The sequence below is a fragment of the Aquarana catesbeiana genome, linkage group LG10, assembly GCF_042186555.1.
Source record: "Aquarana catesbeiana isolate 2022-GZ linkage group LG10, ASM4218655v1, whole genome shotgun sequence".
Lineage (NCBI taxonomy): Eukaryota > Metazoa > Chordata > Amphibia > Anura > Ranidae > Aquarana > Aquarana catesbeiana.
This window is the reverse complement of record NC_133333.1, coordinates 171,607,487-171,630,120: the sequence shown is the minus strand read 5'-3', so window position 1 is coordinate 171,630,120 and position 22,634 is coordinate 171,607,487. Positions and strand designations below refer to the sequence as shown.

The following is a 22,634-nucleotide window of genomic DNA, read 5'->3' as shown; positions in this document are numbered from 1 at the left end:
TCCATTGGACGGTACCCACTGATCTGCTTCAGCTGTGACTAATCACAGCAGAAGTGGCACAACCCATACCAGGAAGTGCAGAATCACGTATTCTTCACAGAACGGCTGCTCTGTAGCAGTAAATCTGCTATGGGGCGGTTGTTAACTGGTTAAGAAAATCAGATACTATTTCTTTTGTGAAACATGTGAACTGCACTTTGCAGAACTGGCAGTAAGAAAAATTGTTAGGCCAAAACCATCAGCCATTGTGTATCTCTGTCAACTTTCATGATATACAGTTAGGTCCATATATATTTGTTAACGATACAATCCGAACTAATTTAAAGTGCAGACTTTCAGATTTAATTCAAGGGTTTGAACATAAATATCAAGTACAAATTTTAAGAACTACAACCATTTTTATACACAGTCCCCCCATTTTCAGGGGCTCAAATGTAATTGAACAAATGAATATAATCATAAATAAAATGTTCATTTTTAGTATTTTGTTGAGAATCCTTTACTGGCAAAGGACTGCCTGAAGTCTAGAACCCGTGGACATTACCAAAGACTGGGTTTCCTCCTTTCTGATGCTTTGTCAGGCTCTAACTGCAGATGTCTTCAGTTGTTCTTTGTTTCTGGGTCTTTCTGCCTTTAGTTTTGCCTTCAGTAAGTGAAATGCATGCTCAATTGGGTTGAGATCAGGTGATTAACTCGGCCATTGCAGACTATTCCACTTCTTTTCCTTCAAAAGCTCCTGGGTTGCTTTTGCAGTATGTTTTGGATCATTGTCCATCTGTACTGTGAAGCGCTGTCCAATCCACTTTGCTGCATTTGGCTGTATTTGGTCTGACAGTATATCTCTAAACACTGCAGAATTCATCCAGCTGCTTCTGTTACATCATCAATAAACACCAATGACCCAGTGCCACTGGAAGCCATTCATGCCTATGCCATCACACTGCCTCCACCATGTTTTACAGATGACGTTGTGTGCTTTGGATCATGAGCTGTGCTAAGCCTTCTCCACACTTTTTTCTTCCCGTCATTCTGGTACAGATTAATCCTAGTTTCATCCTTCCAAAGAATGCTTTTCCAGAACTGGTCTGGCTTTTTTGGAAAAGTCTGATCTGGCTTTTCTATTCTTCAGGCTTATGAATGGTTTGCACGTTGTGGTAAACCCTCTGTATTTCCTCTTGTGAAGTCTTCTCTTGATTGTAGACTTTGACAATGATATGCCCACCTTCTGGAGAGTGTCTTTTACTTGTCTGGATGTTGTGTGAATGGGTTTTTCTTTACTATAGAGAGGATACTGTGATCATTCACCACTGTTGTCTTCTGTGGACATGCAGGCCTTTTTATGTTGCTGGGCTCACCAGTGTGTTCTTTTTTCCTTTAGAATGTAACAAACTGTTGATTTGGCCGCTTCTAATGTTGCTGCTATCTCTTTGATGGATTTGTTTCATTTTTAAAGCCTTACAATGGCTGGTGTCAGTTGCTTGGACAGCTCCTTTGCACGCATGATGTAGGTTCACAGCAATAGATTCCAAATGCAAATACCACACTTATAGGGCGTACACATGGTCGGACTTTGTTCGGACATTCCGACAACAAAATCCTAGGATTTTTTCCGACGGATGTTGGCTCAAACTTGTCTTGCATACACACGGTCACACAAAGTTGTCGGAAAATCCGATCGTTCTGAACGCGTGACGTAAAACACGTACGTCGGGACTATAAACGGGGCAGTGGCCAATAGCTTTCATCTCTTTATTTATTCTGAGCATGCGTGGCACTTTGTCCGTCGGATTTGTGTACACACGATCGGAATTTCCGACAACGGATTTTGTTGTCGGAAAATTTTATCTCCTGCTCTCCAACTTTGTGTGTCGGAAAATCCGATGGAAAATGTCCGATGGAGCCCACACACGGTCGGAATTTCCGACAACACGCTCCGATCGGACATTTTCCATCGGAAAATCCGACCGTGTGTATGGGGCATTAGAGTCAATTCCAGACCTTTTACCTGTTTAATTGATTTCGAAATAACAAAGTAGTAGCCCACACATGGCCTTAAAACAGCTTTTGATTCAATTGTACAATTACATTTGGTCCCTTGAAAAAGGGGGTTGGCTATTCTTAAGAGCTGTAATTCCTAAACCTTTCCTCCGATTTGGATGTACATACCCTCAAATTAAACCTGTGCACTTTCAGCCCATATCCATTATATAACTATAGCTTAAATATGTTTTGGTAAATACCTGAAAAAAACTAAAATTGTGCCTGTGTCCATATATATATGGACATAACTGTAACTGTGATGTCTCCTCAATATTTAGATTCAGATTTGCAGTGGAAAATAGATGATGGAGATCCAAAGTTTAATGTTGGTTCTCCCTATCCGTTTCCAATTGTTCTTTTCATATAGTGCAGCTAAGTCACTCAAGGACATACGGTGCAAAGTGAAGGAAGTTATAGGGGATAATTGATTAAGTGTGGAGGAAGGGGTTTTTGTATCAATATGTTAAAGGCTTTTTTCTGATGAGTTACTTTAATTGATAAAAATGTTGATGTTATCCCAAATGACCACGACAAAACCATTTTTGCTTTCCTGGCCCCTCCTGTTGACTGCTAATTTCCCCATCCTTTTCTACCAACTGCATCTGATCTGAGTTTAGTCACACTGATCTAATTGTGTCGTCAATAGTGCTAGCGTTGTGGTCATTGGGATGACAGGTTGGTTCCTAGAGGAAAGAATGCTTCTTACGTTAGTGGGGGGAAATATACATTATAGTTAGATAACATGGTTTATGGTGGTAGTCGTTCCATATCTAAGAGGTACAAATTGCCCATTGCTCATAAGAATCCCTAACAACATTGGGAGAAAGCCTTGGGTTCCATGGAACTCTGGTTGAGAGAGGCTGGAATGGACTGTTGGCAGTCTAACGAAACCTTTTTAGACTAATGTTTGTTTTCTTTAGGCTGTAACGTACCTGAAGAATATTTGTCTTTCTATCTTTGTGCCGAGGGTGCAGAGTAGGAAAGTTCTAGCTGGTGGTCTTGCCAATGTCTTGAAGTAGAGAGGCCAGCTGTGACTCTGTCCCTACCTATGTTTCAGTAAGTACAGGGGGGCTAAGAGTCTGCTTAGCCAACGGCATCCAATTATATTCGAGCTATCATTTCTAATGTGCTTTATAATACACTGAAAGCTGGAATTTGGTAATTTGGTCATGCTGAAACTCACCAATAACCTTCAGATATCTGTTATAGTTCAGGTCCCTTCAGAGCAAATAAAATCCATAGACTTGGAATAATAATAAAACGTGTAGTGAAATATTAGTCTTCCAATGATTCTGCTTCTTATGGAGGTTGATTTACTAAAACTGGAGAGTGCAAAATCTGGTGCAACTTTGCATCGTAGCCAATCGGCTGCTAACTTCAGCTTGTGCAGATAAGCTTTGACTAAAAAAAAAAAAATCCTGGAAGTTGATTGGTATCTATGCAGAGCTGCACTAGATTTTGCACTCTCCAATTTTACTAAATCAACTCCATGGTGTCCAATAAGCTAAAATAATTTTTACTGGAACTGTGAAAATAGCTGAATATCTGTGGATGCTTTCTGACCTCACCAGATACATCCAAACTGATCTTTTTTTTTCCTTTGAAAGAGTTTAGGAAAGGATGTTCCTATTTCCATAACCAGTCAGTAATATATTTCTCTGAGATAAGCAGTGCCAAATATGTCTGTCTCTTCCACAGAAAGCATTAGTGAGTTTCTTCGCAAGTAAAGTAGTTTGAATTTTGGGGTCAGATATGAATAGCCCAAGCCTTGCAGCATTTCATGTAGTTATTGGTGCAACAGAACATAATCACACAGTGTCCCATGATGTTGTCTCACACATGGCCACCACTACCACCTAGGCAGTAACAACGTAATGAAATGCCCTGATTTTTAAACTGAGCAGCTTTAGTAGAAGCAAAAAGAGGACTGCACAGCTTCAAGTCCCCAGTGTTCTCCTTAGGTCCCCCTCTGCTTTGGCTACTGGCCTTTAGAAGCTCATCCTGCTCAGAATATATAGCAAAAATGGGGGGGAAAGGGACCAAGTTGTACTCCATAGAGTCGCATCCATATGTTTAAAATAGTTGACTTTCAACAGTCTGTTCCCTGAGCCACACCCCCATAGAGGGGTGTGACTTAGGGCCGGGACTGCATGAGAAGCCAACTACTTTGATTAAACCTTATAGTGTGACTGGTGTGAGTCTTCGTAGTACATTTTTACTATAGAAACTGTATTAATTTTCCCTTTTATGATACCATGTCTAATGTCAATTTGTATGCTGCATATAAAACTATTAAGTTTTAATTATTTTACAGTTTCATAATGATAAAGCAGTTCATTAACAGGAAAATTCACTCTTTGTATGTTAGGTGGTCCTTTATATCCCAGGTTCTACGAACTGCAGCCTTCCTTGGGACTGAGATACAAACTCTTTGCGCACTCCTGCTTTTTAAGCTTCAATAATGGCTTTTGGTTGCAACTGGGGGTGGCAGGAAGAGGCCCTTATTACCTATTGGTTAAAATAAACTTTGCCCTCCCAAAGTCTTGCTGCCCAATATTTCACATCTTTTTTTTTGTGTTTCCACAGTCAAACCTGGTTAAATCTGTCTGCATCTTAAGCTGGCCATAGATGGATTGAAATTTGGCCAGTTATCAGAGACATGCCAAATTTTGTTCATCTTTAGCGGTTTAGGTTCAAGAGGAGTCAATCTAATAATCAGCTCCTCTCGAACGGGACTGTTGGTATATTTTTGCTCAGTCTGTACTTGTAGTCAATTGGCCTTCATCCACCTTGAATGTAAGGATCAGGGAATCGTATTGTGTTGTCATTTGTTGTGTTTATTTTTTTAAATTCAGTTTAATCTAATCAGTCAGTGTCCCACAGAAAGCATAAAGACTCAGTGTCCTGAAGATTCTCATGTTACATGTTTGTAAGACAGTAATTCAATAGTTAGTTAAATAGAGTTAAGGATGACCCTTCTGGAGCCTGCAAATGGCAGCTACTATATTTCTATCTTGCCAGGTTCCCTTCAAGTATAACTTCTAGTGTCATCTGTGAAGTAGTTTGCATTGTAACACCCAGAAGCTTTCTGATCCTAATCTGTATGTGGTGGGTCACAATGCCGTACGATCACTGAGGCCTGCTTTTATCCATCTTGATGAATACTTCTGCTTTTATTGGCCTGATTCATGGCAAATGTGTTGCTATTGTACAGAGAGTATTATCTGTATTTGAATATCTGAGCAAGTTTTCCTATTTCTTTCCCTGTCAACAGCCTGCAACCCAAACACTTGTCGCGCCAGCGAACGTGGCATGCAGCTCAAAGGTGTCCGGATTGGAGAAACTGCTGATTTTAAGGTCGACACCAGGACTGCAGGAAGTGGTGACCTCCATGTTTCTGTGAAGGGGCCAAGTAAGTGTCTGCTGTTGTTTAACTGTATGTAAACAACTCCAATTTCTTAGGGTCTATTTTCTATAATATTTTAATGGATAAGTACACCTTTTGTAAAAATAATTGCTCATCTTTTTACAGATTAAAAAAAATGTGTATTTATTCTCTTTTTATTATTATTATTCTACAGCCTATAAAGCAGCCCTCAAAATTTCCACTCGCCTGCTCGCATTTGGCGAGTGGATTTAAGTTAAGGGTGAGCATGGAGCAGGGTTCCCAAATGTCCGTTCCGGACAGCTGCTGCCTGTAAAAAGTAAGGCAGCTTTGGAACTGGGCAGGCGCAGTTCCGGGGCCAGCCCGGGCACAAACGGAGGGGGGGCAGCCAGGTGTATGGATGGTGATGTCATGGCGGCGGTGCCTGTTATGAACTACAGGCTAAAGCAGGGGCAGCTGGGCCGGCCCGGGGACCCGAATGCGGAGGTACTGTATAACATGAGCGCTGGCTGTCGCGTCAGAGCCCTGGACAGTGTGCCTGGCGGAGGCAGAGTACAGCGGAAGCGGGGAGCATAGACCGGACGGAGGTGGCCAAGGTGCCAAAGTGCCAAGGCATGCCGGGGATTTGTAGTTCACCAATAATATCCAATAAGCGTGTCTGCAGGAGCTTGTTCTTCTACCCCCTACCTGCCTGTAGAGTGCTGGGACTTGTAGTTCTACATCTGAAGAACAATACCAGGCTGCATGCTGACAGGAGGATAGAGAGCAGATGGCCAAACACTGTCCATTCTGATTGCAGATGGCCGTACGCTGTCCAGGCTGATTGCTGATGGCCGTACGCTGTCCAATCCGATTGTACACTCTCCTGTAAGATGGCCATACACTGTACAATATCATTAAAGTTGATCTTCAGTCCCACTCTGGACAGTCTCCTGCCTCTCCGGTGCTGTGTAGATGTGCCCATGGCAAAGTCAGTTGGCACATCTACCCACGACTAAAGGACTGAAAAGGATTTGAGCATAAGGGGGAACTCTGATGTAAAGGGCAATACTGCAGAGAGCAGACACTAATGTAAGTGGGAACTCTGATGTAAAGAGAAACGCTGCAGACCATAATGTTAGGGGGAATATTGCAGACTCTGATGTAAGGGACAACTTTGTGGACTGTGATGTAAAGGGGAATTTTGGAGTCTAATGCTTTATGTTAATATTGTTAAAGTTGTTGTTAATTATTTTTGTAACTTTATTCTGCATAAAACATTTAACAGTGTCATTTCATGAGAGCATTTACAAGGACGTGTTTAGGGGCGGGGCGGGGCGGGGCGGGGCAGGGTAGGGGTTGGGTGGGACAACCTAACTCTTAAGGCCTGGCTAGTAGCTTAGGACTTGAAATTTGAGCCCTGCTATAAAGCATTGCACCCACGATCAGCAGATTGTGGGTGCAATGCCAGGACCCTGCTGACACTCGATTGTCTGCCCATACAGGAGGCAGTTACTGAATTGCAGGAAGAATCAATGAACTATGAGAGCTCTCACTAGCATCCTCGCAGTTCATTGAGAACTACAAGCGATCAGCTGCAAAGCTGCAAAGCTTCTTTGTACTTTTAGTTAATTTATTCACAGTAGTGTGTGAATGAATGACGTGACCATGTGGGAGGAACCCCACATGGCCATGGTCTTTTTAAATCGTGACAGTAGGTATGGGGAAAAGATCCCTAGCCGCTGTCACAGGTTGTGGGAGGGGGGTTTAGGGAGTGGCTGCAGTTGTGGGAACATGTTACATGTTTCACCCTAAAAACGGGTGGAACATATTACGTGTTCCCAAAAGTGAACTTATCCTTTAATCTGTAGGGTTTTTTTTTGCTTCAGAGTATTGGCCTAGAAAGCATTGAAGTCAGAGACAGCAAGACAACTAGGAGGTCATCAAAGACCACCCCCCGTATTCTTCCCTTAAAGTGATCCTGTCAACACAGGAACATTTGTATCCGACAACCTACCTGTTAAAAGAAGAAATTACTTGAAAAGCCTCTCTGGCCCCTTCACGTATGCCACTTTTCTGGGTGTATGGAATATCTGCTCCCCTGCCGCACCCTGTGGTTTCTCCACCAGCTCCTATATTGCTATAGCAGGCACATGCCTGATTGGAGAATCCTCAGTGCATAGCAGGGGGGACTGATATTCCATGGACCTGGAGATTTGGCAGCATTTAAAGAAGTGCTGACTATATTAATTTTTCTTTTAGCAGGTAGGCTGTTATATTCAAGTGACACTGGTGATAGGGTCACTTTAAGAAACCAAAGTCTCTGAGCACATGTGAACGCTTACTGTACTATAAGCTGGACTTTGTTCTGTATAGCTGTTGGTGTCCAATGATGTCCCTTCAGCACTGTGTCTGCCTGATAAGAGGCCTGAGTGAGAAGCTGCTACTCCTAACAAAAATTAGATTAATTCTGCTTAGGGCTGATTTGCATGGGACAGAGAACCAGCCGCCTGTACAAACCAATGACACGCTGCGGCTGTACTCCGATAACCACATATCCCCATGTTTACTTGCATATAGGAAAAATGAGCAGTCCTGGACATAAACTGTCTGTGTTCAGGGGTGCACATCTGTCCCCGTACACAACTAAATGCATGGATGTGCGATTACCAGCATACAGCCATAGCCTATCATTGACTTGTACAGGTTGTTGTATGCAAACATTTTTCCATCCCTCCCAACAGCCCCGGACTGGATGGGACTTTCCTGAATTTTTCCCTTTGTCTCTGTGCATCTGCCATATCTCTGCCCATATTTACCCACTAGGTTCATATCTGTCTCCCCACTTGCCATCTTCTACCTCCACCAGTCTTCCATCTCACCCCTTCTTCTCTCATTACAATATTTATATTTACATCTGTCATCATTCACATACCTAATCCACCCCGGTATCTGACCAATTCTTCTTCACACATCCCCACTAGGGATGAGCCGAACACCCCCCGGTTCGGTTCGCACCAGAACCTGCGAACGGACCGAAAGTTCGCACGAACGTTAGAACCCCATTGACGTCTATGGGACTCGAACGTTCGAAATCAAAAGTGCTCATTTTAAAGGCTAATTTGCATGGTATTGTCCTAAAAAGGGTTTGGGGACCCGGGTCCTACCCCAGGGGACATGTATCAATGCAAAAAAAACTTTTAAAAACGGCCGTTTTTTCGGGAGCAGTGATTTTAATGATGCTTAAAGTAATAAAAAAAAAAAGTGAAATATTCCTTTAAATATCGTACCTGAAGGGTGTCTATAGTATGCCTGTAAAGTGACGCGTGTTTCCCGTGTTTAGAACAGTCCCTGCACCAAATGTCATTTTTAAAGGAAAAAATCTCATTTAAAACTGCTTGCGGGTTTAATGTAATGTCGGGTCCTGGCAATATGGATGAAAATCAGTGAGACAAACGGCATGGGTACCCCCCAGTCCATTACCAGGCCCTTTGGGTCTTGTATGGATATTAAGGGGAACCCCGCACCCAAATTAAAATAAGGAAAGGTGTGGGGCCACCAGGCCCTATATACTCTGAACAGCAGTATACAGGCTGTAGGTTTGTTGTTAAGTAGAATCTCTTTGTAATTTTGAACGGGTACATTTTTAACGTGTTTAGCTCCAGCCAAAAAATCTTTTTTAAGCTTTTTGGAAAACATAGGGAAGGGTTATCACCCCTGTGACATTTGTTTTGCTGTCTTTCCTCCTCTTCAGAAGATTTCACCTCACTTTTTGTCCCAATGGATTGGAAAGCATCAGTGGAAAGGAGAAATGTTTTTCCCATATTAACTCTTACAGGAGAGAATTTCCCTTCCCAGGGGTAGATTTATTCTCACTTCCTGTTGTCTCCTTCCGTTTGCAAGTAGGAGTCGTTTGTAAGTTAGTTGTTTGAAAGTAGGGTCCTGCCCTATATACTCAGCAGAAATTTGGGCCTTAGGTGTTGCTGTGGCCACAACACTGTAAGCCCTCACAGGGCTCTGCTGTGAAATATTAGATCAAGAATTGTAATTACATGCCCCTGTTGAACAGGAGCTGAAAAATTAGGCCTTAGGCACTGGTGCTGGTGCCACAACACTGCAACCCCTCACAGACACTCTAGTTGGAATGCAGGAACGAGCCCTGCTGCAAAGTATTGCATCAAAAATTGTAATTACACGCCCCTGTTAAACAAGGGCTGAAAAATTGGGCCTTAGGCACTGGTGCTGGTGCCACAACACTGCAACCCCTCACAGACACTCTAGTTGGAATGCAGGAACGAGCCCTGCTGCAAAGTATTACATCAAAAATCGTAATTACACGCCCCTGTTAAACAGGGGCTGAAAAATTGTGCCTTAGGCACTGGTGGTGGCGCCCAGAACCAAAAATGCTCTTACAAGCTATCAGCGTGATGATTGAGGAGGAAGAGGATAATTACTCAGGAATAGTCACTCAGCATCAGCATAGGCAGTCTTTGAAGGGATCTGAGATTTCAAAAAAAATTATTCAGTTACATCAGCATCAGGTGCTTGGTAGCTGGTGGTGATCCAAGATTCATTTTTATGAAGGTCAGTCGATCGACCGAGTCAGTGGACAGACGCACCCTGTGATCGGTTACCACGCCTCCAGCAGCACTGAATGTGCGTTCCGAAAGAACGCTGGATGCAGGACAGGCCAGTAGCTCAATTGCATACTGTGCAAGCTCTGGCCAGTGATCCATCCTCAAGACCCAGTAACCCAGAGGATTTTCGGTGGGAAAGGTGTCCAAGTCTGATCTTGCCCCTAGGTATTCCTGCACCATGTAAAACAGACGCTGGCGATGGTTGCTGGAACCGATCATACCTTGGGGCTGCGGACCAAAAAATTGTCTGAACGCATCGGTCAGACGGCCACCTTCTCCACCGCTCCTTCTTTGACTGACCGAAGCCTCAGCAACACGTTGTCCAGAAACAGGAGTTTGTAACCTCCCAGTCTCTGGGAACGCGTTGCACAGACCTTTCTGCAAGGCCTCCCGAAGATGTTTCATCCTCTGCTCCCTCTGCGATGGCAAGATAAGGTCCGCAACCTTACCCTTGTAACGTGGATCAAGGAGGGTTGCCAGCCAGTATTGGTCCTTCTCCTTGATACCACGAATACGAGGATCCTTACGCAGGCTTTGCAGGATCAGGGAGGCCATGCAGTGTAGGTTTGCTGAGGCATTCGGTCCGGAGTCCTCTGGGTCACTAAGGACGACATGGTCCGCAGCCACCTCCTCCCAGCCACGTACAAGTCCATGTGTTTCTTGGGACTGATCCCTTAAAGACTGCTGCTGATGCTGAGTGCCAGGCTCCACCTCCATACTGACACAATCTTCCTCCTCCTCCTCCTCCTCTTCCTCCTCGTCCTCTTCCTGTGAGATCGGCGGGCACGCAGGAACACTGTCTGGATAAAGGGGGCCTTGAGAGCTAAGGAAGTCCTCCTCTTCCTGCCTCTGTTCTGCCTCTGCCCTGTCCATTATTCCACGCAGCGTGTGCTCCAACAGGTGGACAAGGGGGACAGTGTCACTGATGCATGCACTGTCACTGCTCACCATCCTCGTGGCCTCCTCAAATGGTGACAGGACAGTGCATGCATCCCTGATCATGGCCCACTGGCGTGGGGAAAAAAAAACAAGCTCCCCTGACCCTGTCCTGGTGCCATAGTCGCACAGGTACTCATTGATGGCCCTCTGCTGCGTGTGCAGCCGCTGCAGCATGGCCAACGTTGAGTTCCACCTGGTGGGCATGTCACAGATTAGGCGGTTCTTGGGCAGGTTAAACTCCTTTTGGAGGTCCGTCAGCCGAGCACTGGCATTATATGACCGGCGGAAATGCACACAGACTTTCCTGGCCTGCCTCAGGACATCCTGTAAGCCCGGGTACCTGCCCAAGAACCGCTGCACCACCAAGTTAAGGACGTGAGCCAAACAGGGCACATGGGTCATTTGTCCCCTGTCGGAGGGCAGAGAGGAGGTTGGTGCCATTGTCGCAAACCACCATTCCTGCCTTAAGTTGGCGTGGCGTCAACCACCTCTGAACCTGCCCCTGCAGAGCTGACAGAACCTCTGCCCCAGTGTGGCTCCTGTCCCCCAAGCACACCAGCTCAAGCACCGCATGGCATCTTTTGGCCTGCGTACTTGCGTAGCCCCTTGAACGACTACGGAGCACCGCTGGTTCCGAGGAAGAGGCCATGGAGGAAGAAGAAGAGGAGGGGGTGGAGGAGAGAGGTGTGTCACAATCATTAGCATTTTGGAGGCGTGGTGGCGGAACAACCTCCAACACTACTGCACCTTGTCCTGCATCCTTCCCAGCTGCCAGCAGAGTCACCCAATGCGCCGTGAAACTTAGGTAACGTCCCTGTCCATGCCTGCTGGACCATGAGTCAGCGGTAATATGCACCTTACCGCTGACCGCCCTGTCCAGCGAGGCATGGACATTGCCTTCCACATGCTGGTAGAGAGCCGGAATCGCCTTCCGTGAGAAAAAGTGGCGTTTGGGTACCTGCCACTGAGGAACTGCACATTCCACAAACTCACGGAAGGGGGCAGAGTCTACCAACTGAAAAGGCAGCAGTTGAAGTGCTAGCAATTTTGCCAAGCTAGCATTCAACCGCTGGGCATGTGGATGGCTGGGAGCAAACTTCTTTCGGCGGTGCAGCAGCTGGGGCAGGGAAATTTGCCTGGTACAATCTGACGTCGGTGTACCAAAATCAGATTGCCCACAAGTACGTGGCTGTGACACACCTAATTCTACACCTTCATTCCTCTCAGTGCAGGTCTCAGAGAGGACTGAAGGTCTAGTGGGGTTGGAAATCTCAGCTGATGAGGAGCAAGCAGAGGTCCTCTTTGTTCTTTGGTGTGGGTCTTTTAGATACGCTTGCCAACGAACTGCATGGCAGGTCAACATATGTCTGGTCAAGCATGTGGTACCCAAGCGGGAGATGTTTTGGCCACGCGAGATACGCTTGAGACATATGTTGCAAATAGCAGCGGTGCGATCTGATGCACTCGTCTCAAAAAAGGCCCACACCAAAGAACTTTTTGAATAACGCGCAGAGACTGCAGCGCCCTGCACATGTGGAGCTTTGGGGTGTGATGCAGTCAATGTGCTGCCCTTAGGCTGGCCCCTGGAGGGCATCCTGCCTCGTTGGTGATGTGCCGCCTCCTCCTCCTCCTCCTCTCTCCTATCAGGCACCCACGTTGAGTCAGTGACCTCATCATCCCCTCCCTCCTCATCACTGGAGCAAACCTGGCAGTATGCTGCAGCAGGGGGAGCATGACTGCCAAATTGCTGTCCTTCTTGGGCACCCCCTCTGTCCGTGCTCGTGTTACTGCCTTCATCGAGCTCAGTATCATCATCAGAGCCTTCCAAACGCTGGGCATCCTCCTGGAGCATGTACCCAACACTGTGGTCAAACAGTTCGAGGGACTCCTCAGGAGGACATGGTGGGGCTAGGGAAGGAGTCACTGATGACATTGAGCCGAGGGAAGAGGCCGCTGCTTTGCCAGACAAAGTACCCTGGGCATGGGTGAGAGAGGATGAGGAGGATGAGGACGGCTTGGTCATCCACTCGACCAAGTCTTCCGCATGTTGCGGCTCAACATGGCCAGCTGCCAAAAAAAAGGCCAAGCGTGTCCCATGGCCACGTGCTGATGAGGATGCACCGTCTCCACGACCAGCACTAGACACAGAGCCTGCTTGCCCTCTCTTATTGGCTTGTGACTGTCTGCCTCTCCTTCTTGGCCTTCCAGACATACTAATGGCCTGTAGCTGCACTAAGCTGGGATATATATATATATATATATATGTACTGATACTGCAGCTAGCAAAATCAACTGCCTGCCTGTAGTATGAGAACACCACCAACCTTCTACAGGTAGCTTTAGCTGAACACTGTGAGGTGGACGCACCCCACTAACTTGTAGGTTTAGCAGAACACTGTGAGCAAGACGCACTGCACTAACTGTAAATAGTCTAGCTGCCTGACTGTGGTACTAATAGGATCAAAAGAACACCAGCAATTTTCTTTAAAATACTGTAACAAGACAAGCCTGCCTGTCAGTAAGAAGATAACAGGAACGGATCTAGCTGAACACTGTGAGCAGGACGCACCCCACTAGCTTGTAGGTTTAGCTGAACACTGTGAGGTGGACGCACCCCACTAACTTGTAGGTTTAGCTGAACACTGTGAGCAGGACGCACCCCACTAACTTGTAGGTTTAGCAGAACACTGTGAGCAGGACGCACTGCACTAACTGTAAATAGTCTAGCTGCCTGACTGTGGTACTAATAGGATCAAAAGAACATCAGTAATTTTCTTTAAAATACTGTAACAAGACAAGCCTGCCTGTCAGTAAGAAGATAACAGGAACGGATCTAGCTGAACACTGTGAGCAGGACGCACCCCACTAGCTTGTAGGTTTAGCTGAACACTGTGAGGTGGACGCACCCCACTAACTTGTAGGTTTAGCTGAACACTGTGAGCAGGACGCACCCCACTAACTTGTAGGTTTAGCAGAACACTGTGAGCAGGACGCACTGCACTAACTGTAAATAGTCTAGCTGCCTGACTGTGGTACTAATAGGATCAAAAGAACACCAGCAATTTTCTTTAAAATACTGTAACAAGACAAGCCTGCCTGTCAGTAAGAAGATAACAGGAACGGATCTAGCTGAACACTGTAAGCAGGACGCACCCCACTAGCTTGTAGGTTTATCTGAACACTGTGAGGTGGACGCACCCCACTAACTTGTAGGTTTAGCTGAACACTGTGAGCAGGACGCACCCCACTAACTTGTAGGTTTAGCAGAACACTGTGAGCAGGACACACTGCACTAACTGTAAATAGTCTAGCTGCCTGACTGTGGTACTAATAGGATCAAAAGAACACCAGCAATTTTCTTTAAAATACTGTAACAAGACAAGCCTGCCTGTCAGTAAGAAGATAACAGGAACGGATCTAGCTGAACACTGTGAGCAGGACGCACCCCACTAGCTTGTAGGTTTAGCTGAACACTGTGAGGTGGACGCACCCCACTAACTTGTAGGTTTTGCTGAACACTGTGAGCAGCACGCACCCCACTAACTTGTAGGTTTAGCAGAACACTGTGAGCAGGACGCACTGCACTAACTTTAAATAGTCTAGCTGCCTGACTGTGGTACTAATAGGATCAAAAGAACACCAGCAATTTTCTTCAGGTAGCTGTATTTACTGTAACAAGACAAGCCTGCCTGTCAGTAAGAAGATAACAGAAATGGATCTAGCTGAACACTGTGAGCAGGACGCACCCCACTAGCTTGTAGGTTTAGCTGAACACTGTGAGGTGGACGCACCCCACTAACTTGTAGGTTTAGCTGAACACTGTGAGCAGGACGCACCCCACTTACTTGTAGGTTTAGCAGAACACTGTGGGCAGGACGCACTGCACTAACTGTAAATAGTCTAGCTGCCCGACTGTGGTACTAATAGGATCAAAAGAACACCAGTAATTTTCTTTAAAATACTGTAACAAGACAAGCCTGCCTGTCAGTAAGAAGATAACAGGAACGGATCTAGCTGAACACTGTGAGCAGGACGCACTGCACTAAATGTAAATAGTCTAGCTGCCTGACTGTGGCACTAATAGGATCAAAAGAACACCAGTAATTTTCTTCAAAATACTGTAACAAGACAAGCCTGCCTGTCAGTAGGAATATAACAGGAACGGATCTAGCTGAACACTGTGAGCAGGACGCACTGCACTAAATGTAAATAGTCTAGAAGATAACAGGAACGGATCTAGCTAAACTGAATACAGTGTATATATATATATATGCAACACCTGGGATGCATATATATACACAATACACTTTAAGTGCAGCTAACTGACTGACTGTCCTGCCTAATCTAGCTAACTCAAATGAAATGACACTGTCTCTCTCTCTCTCTAAGCACACCGGAACACACTGCACAGGGCCGCCGTGCAGGCGGCCTTATATAGTGTGGGGCGTGTACTAAATCCCCTGAGCCATAATTGGCCAAAGCCTCCTTGGCTTTGGCCAATTATGGCTTTCTGTTAAGGCGGCGCTGTGATTGGCCAAGCATGCGGGTCATAGTGCATGCTTGGCCAATCATCAGCAAGCAATGCACTGCGATGCCGCAGTGAATTATGGGCCGTGACGCGCCACACGAATTTGGCGCGAACGGCCCATATCGTTCGCAATTCGACGAACGATCGAACAGCCGATGTTCGAGTCGAACATGGGTTCGACTCGAACACGAAGCTCATCCCTAATCCCCACCCATTTCACATCTCCTCCATCCCTCCCCACAAGCAGCGATTACCTGCAAGTATTCATCCGTGGATGTAGACTGTCTGCTCCATGAGCAATTATATGGTAGTGCCTGCAATTAGCTGCAGGAGTTGTCTGCCTCTCGTTCCTTCCTGATTGGCCCTTGATGCAGGGCATTCAGCTAATCGCCGGGAACCCACTGGGGTTCCAACATGTAATTGCGCATGCCAATTTGAGAACGGAAATTCCTACCTATTTATTGTATATCCTAATATTCTAAGGCCTCATGCACGCTTGAGCCCCTCCTAAATGCTTGTTTTACAAGTGTTTTAAAGTTTTTTTCTGCCTCAAAATGCCCCTGTATGTTAGCCTATGGATCCACGCATACATAGCCATTTAAAGGAGTTCAGCGGCAGGGGTGTTTAAGGGCACAAATCTGACCGCACCAAAATAATTTCTTGGAGATAAGTGTTTATACAGAAAAATACACCCAATATGTGCTAATACTAGGCTTGTTTAGCGCTTGATTTATTTATTTACTTTTTTCCTCTCTATGGAAGCTGCCTATTTGTCCTTGACGGTTTAATAATGCTGGTGATATAAGCAAAGCTTTAGCCCGGGTTCACACATGTGCGGTGCGAATTGAAGCTCCGGTTTCACTGCGCAGAGAAAAATCAGTTGTTTAGCGGTTCCTCTGCGTTTTAGCTGCGAATTCGGAAGTAACCCGTGAGCGTCTAATTAGATAAATAGGTAAAAAATACCGCGCTATAGACCAATTGTTTTAAACTGAACTAAACTAAAAATTAAAAGCAGTTACTAAAGTGGGATACACACATAGATAAATTGGAGAAAATTGTAGCAGCGCTAGAGGCATATGACAAATATTGACCAGTAATAAATGACAATATAATACTATAATAAGCTGAACCAGTAGTGATTGACAACAATATTCCAATATAAGCTGTAGTGATTAACAAAAATATTATTGTAAAGTTCATTAAATATGTTAGGGTTTAATAAAGATGAAAATGTTCTTCAGTGTATAACTGATTGTGCTCAAATTCCATAACCAAAGTGTAGGTAAATGCTTCTTAGATAAAAATGAATCTTCCACTGCAACCACAGTGATAACACCACACAGAATGCATGCTTACACCAAGGCAAGCTCTGTAAGCCTGCGACCAATTACCCGGCCAGGGCCTTTATCCGGGGGAGATTTAGGGAGAACGATGTCCCAGAAAATCCTAAGGAAGTGGTCAGCATACAGCCCAAGTCACCCCAGTCACGGATTCAAAACAGGTGGTCAAATATGGATGCTGTTCAGATGTTCCCCAGGATGAAAAGGTTCACCATAGCGTAATTCTGACAGACCATCATTTATTCAAAGTATAAAATAACACTTACAATATCCAGGAAGTAAAAAACATAACAGCCGGCCGGCTCGTACGAGCACCCGTCCCTTGGACAGCACACGTGGAGACATCAGCAAGTCAGCCTAATTAGAGCTGCGAATTTGCTCATGTAGCCAACATAAATTACCATTGCAAGTCAGCCTAATTAGATCTACAATTTGCTCATGTAGCCAATATAAATTAACATTGCACAAAAACAAAAATTAAACATGTCTCTCAAGCAGACCTCTTGAACATCGTTATCAAAAAAGGTGTCCTCTTGGTCCTCAACCTTGGACAGACCTAAAAAAAAACACAGATTGTGATATGTTTTTTTGAAAGGGGCCTCATTAGATTAGTGACTGGCAGAAGCCTGGTCATCACTGGCAGTGCTGGGAGCAGGCCTAGCCCCGCCATGTTGACTTGTCACATACATACCAGGATTTGGGGGGGGCCTGATTGAAGGAATTGGGGATGGGATAGGGAATGTTACTGTGTGTCACTTCATATCTGGAGGTTGCCTTTTCAAAGCTAGAAGGATAGGATGGGGGGTTATAGGGGTAAGGTTGGTGTTGTTGTTCTGGGTAGTGGACATATCTGGGGTAGTTAAATGAAGCTTCCTCACGTGGCTGTGAGAAGGAGTGCAGCACTTGTTCGATAGTGCTTCGCATTTCAAAGTAGCACTCAGGTTTGACTTTTTTTTATTAGAGGGACAAAACTGAGCGCCAGTATATTATCCGGACATAAAAAAGCATCCGCCTTTTCAGACATGTTTTTCAACATTTGAAGTAGGCGCTCACTTATGTCAGGTTGCGATAGAGGTGGTCGCCTCTGTGGCACTTTGGCTGGCAGAACAATGTCTGCAGGAGCAGAGTAGGGCCCAGGGATAGCCACTGCCACTGCAGATTGCTCATCTGGGTTTGTTTCCCACAGATTCAAGGAGCTTTGGATTTGTGAGAAATCCTCTGTGCCTTCTTCAAAACTAATCTGGGCTTGGGCCTCCGGTTGTGCCTCTAGTTGGTCATCCATAACATCTTGTTCCTCCTAACAAGCTTCTGTCCTGTTTGAAAAAAAAGAGTGTAACTTAACTAGGCATAATCAAAGTTAAGAGGTTTGCAGATACATAGATGATATAGATGAAAACTTACTCCCTCATCTCCACAATGGGTTGCAGAAAATCTAAGTCCCTGGCAAACATATAGGGTACCCTAGGCGCTGCCCCCGAGCCACTCCTTGCTTCTTTGAGATGGCGTATATATTTGCGGTAAGCATCACGCATGCTGCGCCACCTTGTCTGTAAGTAGTGCACTGAAAAAATTAAAATTAAAATAAATTTTATTTATGTCTGCTTTTAGGTACCTAGCAACAGGAAATTCTTTTGGAAGTTTGCACTTTGAATTTAAGGTTGGGAAATCAACTATTAGTGGCATTGTTAATGAAACCTGCCTAGTCATATGGGAAGAACTGAAGGATTTGGTTATGAAGAAGCCAAACAAACATGAATGGTTGAAGGTAGTGGAGCTATTCTGGGAGCGTTGCAACTTCCCCAACTGTCTGGGAGCCATTGATGGGAAGCACATCCGCATCCTCAAGCCTCCAGCTAGTGGGAGCCAATATTTTAATTATAAGAAATTTTTTTCGTTGGTATTAATGGCAGTGGCAGACGCCAATTATAAATGTATTTATATTGATGTGTGTTCTTATGGCAGCAGCTTGGATTCTAGTGTATTTTCACATTCCTCATTTGGCCGCATGCTGAGTGAGAATACACTAGACTTGCCCAATCATTCTCCCCTGCCCGGAACAACAGATCCTTCCCTCCCACATGTATTTGTAGGAGATGAAGTGTTTGCACTTGCAGAGCACATGCTTAGGCCTTTTTCTAGTCGCTCTCTGACAACAAAAAAAAGAGTGTTCAATTATAGGCTCACTAGGGCACGACGAGTAGTTGAATGTGCATTTGGTATACTATGCAATAAGTGGAGATTCATGCATACTTCAATAAATTTCAGTATTGACCATGCTATCAGTGATGTTAAAACAGCCTGTGCACTGCACAACTATGTGCGTGAATGTGATAGATATCTATTTGAGGATTCCCTGAGCCATAACATGGAGGCGGCACAGTGGAATGTTACTAGGGGCACCACTAGTGGTACACATATTCATGGTGAATTCCAAAACTTCTTTATGTCGCCAGCTGGGGTGGTGCCTTGGCAGATGAATTCTATCTAATCATAAAAAGTGTGTATTGGTTTGCATTATATTATCAGGGCCTTTACAAAAAGAAAAGTGTGCTGTAACAAATAATGTTTTTTTTTGTTAATTTTGGTTTATTTAAATAAAAATAATGTTGTTCACATTTGTGTTGTATATTCTTTTGCTAACCTAAGTGAATCTTTGCTTATTAATTAATTTAGGGACTCCTCCGTCGCTGTCTGACGCCATTATGTGCCCAATGTTGAGGGCATGTGGCCTAGTATGGATTTGTGGGCGAACGCACGCTGCTGTTTTTTCTAATATTTGAATAAACATGGACAACATAAATAAAAAATAGGACAGCATCTACAGGTAGTGAAAGGGAATAAAAAGCTTACATTTGGCAGCCTGAACTTGGGATGAGCACATCCTCCACTCTGGCAAGATGATTCTGGCAATTTCCAGCCATGCACTTTTTTTAAGAACGTTGTCCTTATATTTAGGATGCCGGGTGTCATAAATCATCGGTTTCTCCCTCACAAGTCTGATCAGCTCCTCACAATCCACGGATTCCTTGGCCTTTGATGCCACTTTTCTCCCTCTTTTTGCCATGCTTGCTCCGGTCAGCACAACAAAACAGACAGGGGAAGAACTGGAAGAGGGGAAGGTGTAGGAGGAGGGGAGATCATTTATGTTCACACCGCAACACAGCTGCCAATCAGATGTGTGCCCATAGAAGATAATGGCTTTTTAATTCACACCGCAATGACCAGAAAACGCACACGTTTTTTGTGCAATGCACAGTGTGAATGCAACGCACATATGTGAACCAGCCTTATTCAAATGAACCTAGTTTAAAATGTCCTGCGAATTGGATGCGTTGTAAGCAGCATCTAATTTGCATAGGTGTGAACGGGGGCTGAAAGATACATACAAATCCATAATTAATACATGACATAAGGTGCAGTGGCTTGGTTTCCCCTTGAGTTTAGGCTGACCCGCCTGAAAGGGTGTACCCTAGGGCATGACTGTAGGCAAGGCAACTGCTCCTAGACCCGTGAGGTCAGGTAGATGTATCTGCCGTTAATTATCATGGCCATGTTCCATTTTGAACAGAAAAACATCCTAAGGTCACAGGCTCTTTTATGTGAACAAATGAATGTAGCATAATGGGTTACTGACATCAGTCAGGAGGGGAGGAGAGAGGCGGCCTTGCCTGCTGCAGCTTTCGGGCCAAGAAAGGTGATAGGCGATGTGTCAGTGAGCGCAGATCAGCGCTCTGTAAACAAGATATATACAGCATTATTTTTATATAGCACAGCCACAGGGGGCCATTACAGTAAAGAACTGAGAGGAAAATGTAAAGTTACGTTGGTGGGTTAACAACCACTTTAAGTGCAGTTTTAAGGGCCTATTCACACTAGTGCATTGCAGTGATCTATCTGTGCATTGTGGTGTGCTGCTTTGGAAAAAATAGTGCAAATCAATGGGCTACAGTATTGTTAAATCAAGTTAAATGTAATGAAGCTTGTAGGACCATGTATAAATGTAATATGTACCATAGAACCATGGTTGCCCTTCAGCCCCTGAACATCTACAATACAAAAATTGTCCCAAATAGGAGAGGGACCAAGGAAAAGTGGGGCTCAAAGGAAAGGCAATCCGACTACATGTGCGTGTATACAAAATAGTGTTTATTGTGGTACAAAAACATGTAATACATGGGGATAGGAGAGCATAAACCAATAGTTAATTAGCCCTAATAAAAATTGATCGGTAACGTGAAACCGACCAACACAACTACACAGACAGGGGGGACATATAACATGTAGTCAAAAATACAAACAAACAAAACGTCCGGACGTCTAGGCAATTGATGTCTGCGCAGCCTACTGACAATGAGGAGTATTCAGCAATGCTGAGTGAGGCTGCTGAGCAGACATCAATCCCCCCGGGGGGGTGGCTCAAACCTGGATAGATGAGGAGAGAGGGAAAAGGGGGAGAAAAGGGAAGGGGGGTGGGGTGAAGAAAAGTGGAAAAAAGGGGATGGGGTAGGACAGAGGAGAGAGTGAAGAGCCGTGGCGTGGGGCGCTGTTGTGGGTCCTGGGATAAACCCCAATCAACCTGTAGATGGAAGATGTGTGGCCATGGATATATGAGGGTGGAGCTGGAATGGCAGGAAGTCCAGGTATATATATAGCAAAAATGCTTCAATGGGCGAGATTATGCTTTGGATATAACCAGGTAAGTACTGATGCAATAGATGGAATAGTGGCTGGCGTATTATATGCTGAGCAGAAAACATGCAGTTATGGTGGTCATGTACGTTACCACTTCCGGGTCCTGTATGGAAATCCTCAGGTAATGGCGAAGTGTATATCACCTGTGCTATGATCTGCACCGCTCGCCACTGCATATGGTATCAGGTACTTTCTGCGGAGTCTCCGTGCTCCAAAGGGCACTCCTCAAGTAAATGGATGGCCGGCCATCTAGGTGCGCCTATTTCCTCCTACACGGTTGTTCCGTACACAGTCGGAACACTCCCTCAGTGAGTGAGCCGGCTAGCCCCAACGGGGGATGACAGCGGGCGTGACGTCCGGACAGAGTGACGTCAACACGTTTCACAAGACAAGATTGTGTAGCTTCATCTGGACATCTAGGTGGCGTGCGAGGACTCCTTCTTATTGTCATCCATTCCTCGTACACGGCCACCCAGCTGATCTGTGTGAAGGAGATTCTCCCCGTCTATGTGTGTCCACATTATCGCCTGCTGTTGGTTTGCTACCACGCCACGGCTCTTCACTCTCTCCTCTGTCCTACCCCATCCCCTTTTTTCCACTTTTCTTCACCCCATCCCCCTTCCCTTTTCTCCCCCTTTTCCCTCTCTCCTCATCTATCCAGGTTTGAGCCACCCCCCCGGGGGGATTGATGTCTGCTCAGCAGCCTTACTCAGCATTGCTGAATACTCCTCATTGTCAGTAGGCTGCGCAGACATCAATTGCCTAGACGTCCGGACGTTTTGTTTGTTTGTATTTTTGACTACATGTTATATGTCCCCCCTGTCTGTGTAGTTGTGTTGGTCGGTTTCACGTTACCGATCAATTTTTATTAGGGCTAATAAACTATTGATTTATGCTCTCCTATCCCCATATATTACATGTTTTTGTACCACAATAAACACTATTTTGTATACACACACATGTAGTCGGATTGCCTTTCCTTTGAGCCCCACTTTTCTTTGGTCCCTCTCCTGTTTGGGACAATTTTTGTATTCTACAGTATTGTTAGTCACTAAGTTCATCTAATGTAGGATACACTCTATAAGAAAATTGTT

The 22,634-nt window shown here is 45.1% G+C and overlaps 1 long non-coding RNA gene across 1 annotated transcript in view; it reads left to right on the top strand.

Annotated features, from left to right (window-relative positions):
* Positions 1 to 19,398, top strand: part of LOC141111037 (uncharacterized) — a 130,254-nt gene extending 110,856 nt beyond the window's left edge. Inside the window, exons 6-7 of the long non-coding RNA XR_012236365.1 lie at positions 5,315 to 5,452; positions 18,457 to 19,398. This is a non-coding gene — a long non-coding RNA (uncharacterized lncRNA). The remainder of the gene's footprint in view (positions 1 to 5,314; positions 5,453 to 18,456) is intronic.
* The last annotated feature ends 3,236 nt before the right edge of the window (positions 19,399 to 22,634 follow it).